The sequence below is a fragment of the Engraulis encrasicolus genome, chromosome 5, assembly GCF_034702125.1.
Source record: "Engraulis encrasicolus isolate BLACKSEA-1 chromosome 5, IST_EnEncr_1.0, whole genome shotgun sequence".
In the NCBI taxonomy this organism is placed as follows: Eukaryota; Metazoa; Chordata; class Actinopteri; order Clupeiformes; family Engraulidae; genus Engraulis; species Engraulis encrasicolus.
Window position 1 is genome coordinate 6053128 of NC_085861.1, and position 10000 is coordinate 6063127.

Consider the following 10000-nt stretch of genomic DNA (forward strand, 5'->3'; position numbering starts at 1 on the left):
AACAAATGTCATACCCTACAGTCCTTGCTAAAAGTTGTGTTGCCTATCCATTTTGTTATATAAATAACAAATAACATATAATAAAAAAGCTACAGCCCTCCCAAAATAAGGTTTTATGTACAAAATAAATGTTTTTTTTTCTACCATGTGAGTAAGCTTACATGTTCAAACATGTTCAGTACATGTTCAAACATTAATGGCTGTTTTTTGTTTTTTTCTGAGTGAACAAGAAATTTAAGCTGTTAAATATGTTGTTAAAAGGTCACTAATCATTGTGTCAAAGTGACATCAGCGGTGAGGGGTGTGTGTACTCACTTTCGTGATATACTGTAGTGTGTGAGAAGGGGCGAAACATTTATTTTTGCTACCATGCTTGGCTATTGAGAGGATACACTTTTTTTTTTGTAAAACTCACTTGTTTACTACCACACATGCTTGACACCATCTAAAGCAAATGTGTTTATCTTAAGAGAGATGAACAGACCAAGGATATGGATACAGGCTGTATGCAGGGTTTTAAAAAGTATTAAAAGGTGATAAATTAATAAGTCAAAATGCAATGGCCTTAAAAGTAGTAAATTTGCTCAAAAGGTATTATATTTTTGAAAAACAATGTATTATTTTTTGTTGTTGTACCATTTTGACAGAAAAAATGATCGATTCTGTATCTGAGGGCAGTCATGGGTACACAGTTAGGGCATCAGGTTGCCAACTTGCCAGGTTGGTGGGGGGAGTAATTAACTAGAGCTCTCCCCCATCCTCCTCCATGACTGAGGTACCCTGAGCATGGTAGCCTACTGTCCCACCGCACTGCTCCCTTTCCGGCGTCTTTTTGCAAAAAAACGAAAGTGTAGTGTATTGTTAAGGCGGTAGAAATAACAAAAGATGTCTCGTGAATACTCGCATCGGAGTGTCGTGATGGTTGTATTTTTTTTTTTAAAGGTAATGAAAAAAGGTATTAAATGGTAGTGAATTTGACTTCAAGATTGGTATGGGATAAAGTAAACAAATTTACTTTAGATGGTGTCAAGCATGTGTGGTGGTAAACAAGAGAGTTTTACAAAAAAAAGTGTATCCTCTCAATAGCCAAGCATGGTAGCGGGACCGACATGGTTTGGGAATGCATGAATGCTGTCAACATTGGCAATCTGAAATACACCTAAAAGAAACATGCATGTCAACATGCACTGTGACTACTGAAGCAGATCATGATATTCTCCATAGGATTGCATTCAAATATATTTAAGCTAGGTGCACATTCAAAATGTTCAATGCAAAGAAAGGTTGAAACGCAACCTTTGATGATGACCTCCCTTTTCATTTTGAGACGATTCGAGCCAACACAGCCCCTTCTCTACCGGATTTTAATCTGGGGTGTACTCAATTTTGTGAGTACATGTTCAAACATTAATGGCTGTATTTTGTTTTTGTGAGTGAACAAGAAATGTAAGCGGTTAAATAAGGTCACTAATCATTGTGTCAAAGTGACCTTTCTGTAATGCTTTCCTATGAAAAGATATACAGTACTCACAAATCTGCAAAAACTGTGAGGGGTGTGTGTACTCACTTTCGTGATATGCTGTAGTGTCTGAGAAGGGGCGGTGTTGGCCCGAAACATCTCTAAATTGAAAGGGATTAAAAGGGAGGTCATCGGTGTGTGTTTCATCCCTGCCTTACATTGAACTTTTACAATTGACAAATCTTTTCTGCTGTCCTCACCAGCCTCTGCTGTTTTTGTCTGCAGCTAGACAGCTGTCGTGCCACACAGAGATGCTGCTCGTCAGGATGTTCTCTCAACCCCTGTAGAAGGTGGTGGTGAGTGTAGATGTGGGAAGGTCGCTGTAAGTACACGATTATTATTCTACACTATCCTATCTGCACATGCGCACCACGCAAGGCTGCAGGATCCGCTCTGCGCATCTGCAACACGATTCGTGGAGCATGGTCACCCTTGAGTTCGCTAGAAGCCGATCTGTAAGTGTTGTTTGGCTAAAACCCGTCTGTAACATTTGTTTTATTCGAGTAGCCGAGGCTATATGGCATTTTTTGTGGTTTATTGACACACCACGTAATGTTATAAATGTAGTATGGGGAAAATACTCATAATATTATAATGGGGGTGTAAGAAATCATTTTCTTGGGTTTATTAAAGTTAAAGATTAACGGGAGACTGTGGCCGTCTGTCAAAGATAGCCGAGGCCTATTAATCACAAATGAAGAGTGTTTTGTCAGCGTCTTGACAGGCTACAATTCACAATGAAGATGGAATTAGTCAGAGACTTTGTAGGTCCTTACAGATCAGCGAAACGAAGGGCGACAATGCTTCACGTATCGTGTCGCGCATTCGCAGAGCGGATAGTACAGCCTTGCGTGGTGCGCATGTGCAGATAGGATCGTGCAGAAAAAATAATGGTGTACGGTACTTACAGTCGCCTCCTCATCCTTTGTAGGAAGTAGAATCCTATCTGCACCTTCTTAACCAGAGCGGTGGTGTTGATGGTCCATGTGATTGTGAGGTCATCTGGGTGCAACAACTTCATTTTTTGTACATGAAATGTCATTTAGGTGGGTTTTAGTTTTTATACGAGTGATTTCTGAAACCAAATAATTAATTGAAATTAAGGTTATTAGCTGTCGGTCCAACAACATGGATAGGTGACAACTTTCTGCAAGGACTGTAACTTTACATATCTTTTCAACCTGGTGTCTGGCGTTAAAGTGTGTGTGATTTTGATGTGCCGTGTGTGTGTGTGTGTGTGTGAAGTTCAGGGTCGACGTGCCGGTAATGGGTCTGATGATTTACATGATGGTGATGGAAAGTCAGCATCAGGACCAAGGCGGCACCATGGCCCCATCAATTCCGTAGCAACCACTGCTTCTCCTCCTCATGACTCAGACAACTGCACTCCAGGGCTCCACCATCTCTGCATCACACCAGAGCCTACCAATACTGTTCCTGTGCCTACACTACTTTGTTGCACCTCCAGCTGCTACAGTGCAACCCCTTCCCTCTGCCTGACTCTCCACGTGCTGCTGGTCAGCCTGCCACTGCGCCTATGGACCGTCTACGGCCACTGTGTCAATGCTCTCGGCTGCACCTCAGACTGTCTATGCTGAGGTGTGGGCACCACCTGGGGGGTGCGTCAGAGATTCCAGGGTGTGCATAGAATTAGTTTGTGTTGAGGTTGTGACCAAAAAAAAAGCAAATTGTTATTATAGTAAAGCCAAATTAAAACACATTTTGGTCTCCATGTAATGCTATTGAGGTATTGATAATGTTTCAAGCGAGAATCATTGTAGTTATTTACTTACAGTAAATCATTTATTTGGTGCGTAATATGCATGCCAAGAAGTTGGGGTTGGGGGTGTGCGGCTTGTCTTGGGCGCAGGTAACGTCTACGCAATAGCAGCTTCCTTACCTGCTGCTCAGAAGGAGGTGGGGACATTTAGAAGCGATTTGGTTTATTTATTGATCCACAATTTTATTTATTTATTTATCCACATTTTCTTTTTGTACACAATTTTTAAAAACATTTCTTAATGTCTCTATGCATTCAGATGTAGGCTAAACTTTCCATCTGTTTATGTTGTGTTGTGTTATGTTATGTTTGTGTCATCTATTCCGGCTATGTACAGTTGTGTGTGTGTGTTCATTTCAGTGGTGTAGTCTATACGGTATACGGAGTATACCCACTTCTAAATTTTAGGGGCTTCAGTATACCCACTTAAAATTGATTGATCCATTATTTAGAATGGCATAAATATATACAGTATACCCACTTCAAAAAATGCTCGAATATACAGTATACCCACTTCAAAAAAGTAGACTACACCGCTGGTTCATTTGATATAGTGTGATACATTGCCATGTCTATTGTGTAGACCAGTGTTATCCAACCTTTTTTGTCTCGCGTACCCCCTAAGCCTTTTTGTCATACCACGAGTACCGCCTCACTCATGCTCTATATACCAATGTGTATCCATACATTTTTTAAAAATTTCCAAGTACCCCCTACAATGTGCTCGCGTACCCCTAGTGGTACACGTACCCCTGGTTGGGAAACACTGGTGTAGACTGCTATATAGCCTACTTTAATTCCTTTGGGATCATTTACTCCAATCTATTCTACTACTCAAGTCATCAAAATATCACACTGAGTGGTAGTTGAGTGTTCTATCTTTTAGCTCAGAAAATGAGGGGAGGGAGAAAGGACTTTTCATGTAGGCCTAAATAAATTTCCACATTTCATTACAGTCTGGTTCAGTTCAGCAGGTTTATTGCCTACATGCACCTACACAAACACAGGCAGGGGTGATAGCAGTCCGGCGCCGCGCCGGAAATCCGGCGTAGCGTGGCTGTAGAAAAAAATAAAATAATAATTTCCCCAAAATTAATAAAATAATAAACTATCGCGTAGGCCTTCATTAATGTATGGTGAAAATAAATGAGCGCGCAACAGCCTGTTGTAAGAGACGCGAAAGGAACCCAAATGAGCAGCAGCCCATAATTGTTTGTATCATCCCGACATCTTACTGAAAAATGTATCAATTTGTTACGTCTTGCTCTTGAGTCACTCACCACATCACTGGCGGCAGTCTTCTAGTTCTAGTGAAAGGAGAAGTAGATTGGCTGTCAGTATGCACAGTAAAGAGAGTTCTAGGCCCCTACTGGTTACCCTTCTCAGATATTTTCACTGTCGACGGAGGCAAATCCAAAAATGGCATCTCGTTATACTGAAGAAACGGAAGAAAGTACTATAGGCCAAGTCTAGACCATTTGGATTCCGATAAAAATTAGCAACTATTGTTAGCACAAATCCACATGGCTTGCTAGTTGTGATGGGTGTGTTGAACCGTGTGGATGTCAGTGGAATACTAGTGAAATTCTGTGATCAAGAAAACGTTTGAAGGTAAGGCCATTTAGTTATTAATTTGCCCACTGTGGCATGTTGGCTTGGGCCCGAATGATTTTGCCTTGCGCAGGTTACTCCAAAAACCTGACCATAAACGGCTTATTGATGCGCATAAACGGGCTCAGTGAGAGTTTGAAATAGGTTCGTCTATTTTCCTCATTTATGTGCGCTAAATGACTGCGCAATGTTGACAAACTTTGATGGAGATGGACGTTCTTTCAAAAAAAGTCTGTATGCTCAAAACGGTAGGCTATGCTATGCCCGTCATGATACTTTTTTTCTAGGTGTAGTGCGTAAATGTGGTCTGCATTGGAATAGCGGCTACCATTGCGACATGTCCAAATGACAATGGAATGCTTGGATCGCTAATGTTTGGCAAGCCTAGTTAGCCTACACCCCTTGTAGGCTAGTGTGAGCTGAGTTCGTGGGTTTTGGTCTACTGTTGATTGAGGGATGGTGTTTTGCGTCATTCCTGACAAACCACGTGTCAAACTGATTTCAGGGAGATGTTTATATTAGTTATGCTGACTAAACCAACGCGCTCTGTGAAAACCCCCAACAGCCTCCCACAGGTTCACACAGCCTTTCTCTCTCGCGCGCTCCCTGTCGTAGCCCTTCTGCGTAATCGAATCCAGTTATTCCACGCACGATGCACAGGTTGTATTGTCTGCACGCTCTGGGCTACTTAATCCCTACTCTCGGGCAGGGGGGCAATTGTCAATATCAGACTCTCGTGAACTTCAAATACTTGGCTTGCGTTCATGTGGCCACCACGGTGTCACCTAGACATGCAGTGAATGTTCATCTTATCTTCACGCCCTGTGCTATTTTCATGTAGCTTAATTCGGTCCTGTCTTTGTTTTTGTTGCTTTCTGTTATCTTTTCAACTCGTACATTGTAATGGGCGTGTGTACACGCGAGTGATTTTCATGTATTTTAATTGACTACAACCAAATGCGAAAGTCGCGCAGTAGTCACACAGGCTATATATACTGTCCTGTCCGTAATAACCACTGGTTCTGTCATCCGTGGAGTCGAAATATGCGCAGAGCCATCTAATATCAGAGTTACGCCACTCCCATAGACCTATATGGACCAATCTTTCCACAGCAATGGCGGCTCTCATGGAGCCTCACGGAGAGTTAACATGGAAATCCCCATTGACTTTAGTTCTATTAGAAGTTACTTAGTTCCAGGAGGTGGCGGTATAACACAGAAAATGTGGTAAAGGTCATGTAATTTGTTTGTACTTAATCTTTGTTTGGTATGTGATGGTTCTGTGTTAGTTTCCAACGAACAGAAGTTTACTTTTAAGAAACATTTTAATCTACGCGAATCACATCACCAACCGACTTCCTGGTCCCCGGTTTGCGCAACTCTGTTATTAGATGGCTCTGAATATGCGATGTGAACGTGGGCCTGCATGTAGCCAATCATGCGCTTGTGCCCTAAATATCATGTACCGGTAATTAAAGGGCGTTTCCCTACAACGGAAAGGCAGGGGTTATAGCACAGCCCTTAAACCAGTGTTTCCCAACCTTTTTTGTCTTGTGTACCCCCTAAGCATTTTTGTTGTGCCATGAGTACCCCCCAAGTCAAGTTCTATATCACTTTCTCTGTCCCAATGTAACTAAACCCCATACATTTGTTAAAATTATATTTATCCAAGTACCCCCTGCAGTGTGCTTGCGTACCCCTAGTGGTACACGTACCCCTGGTTGGGAAACACTGCCTTAAACAATCTGTGGTTATAGGTAGACCATGGGGCCACGAGTAGGCTATCTAAACGTATGTCCAGTAGCCTATACAAGTTATATGAGCAATGTCCCAATGAAAATGAAACTTATCAGCTTGCAGCAAATGTCATGTCATTTAAAAGTATTGCTCAATTAATTGGTAATCACCTCCTCTATTTTGGACAGAGTGTAGTTACTGTACTTTGGAGTAGTATTGCCTCCTACTGACCTGTCTTGGTATGGCTGCTACATATGTAGCTTTCAGTTAATTCAATGTGGTAAAATATGCACCATGTTTTTTAGAAATGCATTCTGGTGTTGAAATGTTGCATTGGTTCAATACCCACCTCAATAACTTTAATGCAACATCACAAGCCTAGAATGCATTTCTAACTGCATACGTTGGTATTCGTTTTTACAGCTAGAATTGAACGTGGTGGTCAGTTTCTTTCAGCCAAGTGCTGTAGCCTACCAACAGGGAAATGATCTGTGTTTTCGTGAATAACACTAGAAATAATGCAAAAAATGAAAACATTATCTTAAATGTTTGAATAATGTGTTTGAATAATAATAAGGCCTACATTACGTCTCATATGCAGTATGTCCCGTCGTCCCCCGGCCCCCCCTCCCCGACCAGGAAAAAAGTTCAGGCTCAGGATTTTTTTTCACTATCACCCCTGCACAGGTTATATAAATCGTTTTTTTAAGTAGTTTAGCACTTGGAAGCTTTATATCTTATTTAAGAAGACATAGGCAATTGACAACCTCTCTTGGGTAAAGGTAAGTAGGCCTAAACTGTGTAACCCCTCCTAATTTATAGACAAACATGTTAACAGGAGAGTAGGCTATTATAAGAGTTTTTTCCCCCCTCAAATTAACCAATAGCTTATTGCTTTTTAAAGGTATTTCACATGTCCTTTTCTTATCAATATCTCTTTCCTCAAGTCGACAACCTTGCTTATTTATTACTGAATTATAATTAATAATTGTTTGGGTTTTTCGTAGTTGGAGGTCGACAGACACATTGCTTTTGAAATCGGGGGTTTGATCTTCGTTCTAAACATTTCTAACAATATCACATATTAAATAGCTAACAACGTTGCCAAAAGGTTTATAATTATTTCCCGGGTCTGTTTTTAAATAATGTACTGGGAAAGCCTGATGGTTCGTGTGTTGAAAACGGTCGCACGGCAAATGAGTGGCGACGTTATTACGTCATCACGCCGCCAGCTGATCGTATGTGGCTGTGGCCGTTGAGGTTGGCTGTCTAACAACGTTGCCAAAAGGTTTATAATTATTTCCCGGGTCTGTTTTTAAATAATCTACTGGGAAAGCCTGATGGTTCGTGTGTTGAAAACGGTCGCACGGCAAATTGGAGTTAAATACTTCCTGATTTGAGTGGCGACGTTATTACGTCATCACGCCGCCAGCTGATCGTATGTGGCTGTGGCCGTTGAGGTTGGCTGTCCCGCGGCCCGCAGCGAGTCATTATAGCTTCCAAATGGCAGTTGGTTTGATTTTTTTTTAAACTCACTGCATTATTTTTAAAAACACGCATTTTGTGCATTGGGCTAATAACGTGAAACTCAATTACCCAGAATGCTGCACGTGAGCTCTCGGGTGATTCTGGAAAACAAACATGGCGGCAACTCGCTTTACTACCTTAATAATGTGTTAATCCGACGCTAGATTTCTTAACTGATGAAAATCGAAGGCAGAAATCAACATTGTAGTGTCTAAATATGAGGTCGATTGGTCTATTTGTGGCGTACATCACGATCGGCTGAGTTGTTGGCCTCACGTTTTGTCAGTTGGCCTGTGGCTAGGCTACTTTTCGCCAACGTTAGCATCCGGTTTAGTATAGAAAGGCTATGCTTGCACGCATTCACTCCGTAGTCTGCCGCCTTGTGGCCACAGGAAGGAACAATTTAAAGAAAGCGTTTCAGACGGACAACAATTGAATGAAAGCGTTTCAGACGGACGGACAGACAGACCCTGTTATAGAGATGCTGGACGCATCTAATAAAGCCTAATCATTTTTCCAGCAAATAAACTGAAAGAGGTGGAATGTCGGAATGACGAAAATACTAGAGTCTTCACTTCATCGATCACACACACACACACATACACACACACACACACACACACAGACGTGCATGGACCCACACACAAACGAACATAAGCACACACACACAAACGCACACACACACACACACACACGGACGCGCACACACACACACACACACACACACACACACACACACACACACACACACACACACACCGCACACACACACACATGGACGCGCACACACACACGTGCGCGCGCACACACACACACGCACCCCATACAAACACCGTACACACACACACACACACACACACACACACACACACACACACACACACCGTACACACACACACACACACGCTCAGGAAGGGCAGCCAAACAAGTGATGCTTAGCCAGGGGAGGGTGACAATGCCGTCTAAAACCCTGGGCCTTGAAATAGTCCGTCTGTGTTTCTCTAGTTACATGCAGGGCTGGACTGGGGGAGAAATAGGGCCAGGGCACTTTTTGGCTCAAGGGGAGCCCCCATAATTAGGGGCGAAGAACTGACTCACCAGTGGGCCCGCACCCTTGTGGGCCCCTATTTTCAGAAATGTAAATAAATAAAAAATACAATAATCCTCTAGCCTGATTATCATCAATTTACTTGTAACACTCAGACTGTGTTTGTAGAGAATCTGAAGAAGACTGTTGAGGTTGAAACGTTATCCTGCCATGAAAAAATAAAACACAACAAATGTAATGGTTACATACAGTAGCTGGTGTCTATCACCCTCGCAAGAGACACGGATTATGATTCCATGGGCCCCTGGGCCACACACAAAGAAAGGACCCCCCCCCCCCTCCATGGGTAGTGCTAGTTCACAAATTGATTCAGGGTTTTTACAGTAAGTCAGATGTGAGAGTCTATGCCCGACCGTGGTCTCCAAATGGCGGCCTGTGGGCCAAGTCCGGCCCAGCCATGGCAAACATTTGGCCCTCCTTGAGGTTGGAACAAATGAAAACACGTATGTGTGCTATCTGTGGCCATACGGTCTGGCAGTAACAGTTTAAGAGTTAACTGCTAGCTTGGAGGTAAACTTGGCACTGCCATACCCAAAGATCTGTTGAAAGTACAGGAAAATGGTAAAACCATATTCTTAAACTCAAGGGGAGGTGTAAAATAAGCTTATTTCCAAAAATGGGACAGTATCACTTTAAAAGTGTGACTTGAGCATGGAAATATAGAAGCTTCGGATACAGAGCCCTCTTGACTCTTGGGCCCCTGGGCCTGTGCCCGGTA

The 10000-nt window shown here is 42.4% G+C and overlaps 1 protein-coding gene and 2 long non-coding RNA genes across 4 annotated transcripts in view; 2 read left to right on the forward strand and 1 right to left on the reverse strand.

Moving 5' to 3' along the window:
- Positions 1–3239, forward strand: part of LOC134448254 (uncharacterized) — a 4210-nt gene extending 971 nt beyond the window's left edge. Inside the window, exons 3-4 of one of the 2 annotated variants that reach the window (XR_010034697.1) lie at positions 1745–1815; positions 2765–3239. This is a non-coding gene — a long non-coding RNA (uncharacterized LOC134448254). The remainder of the gene's footprint in view (positions 1–1744; positions 1816–2764) is intronic. The other variant, XR_010034698.1, reaches the window with a different exon arrangement.
- LOC134448888 (uncharacterized) overlaps positions 1–10000 on the forward strand; it is a 405753-nt gene that overhangs the window by 225943 nt on the left and 169810 nt on the right. The window lies entirely within an intron of this gene.
- Positions 1–10000, reverse strand: part of LOC134448876 (death-associated protein kinase 2-like) — a 41218-nt gene that overhangs the window by 23466 nt on the left and 7752 nt on the right. The window lies entirely within an intron of this gene.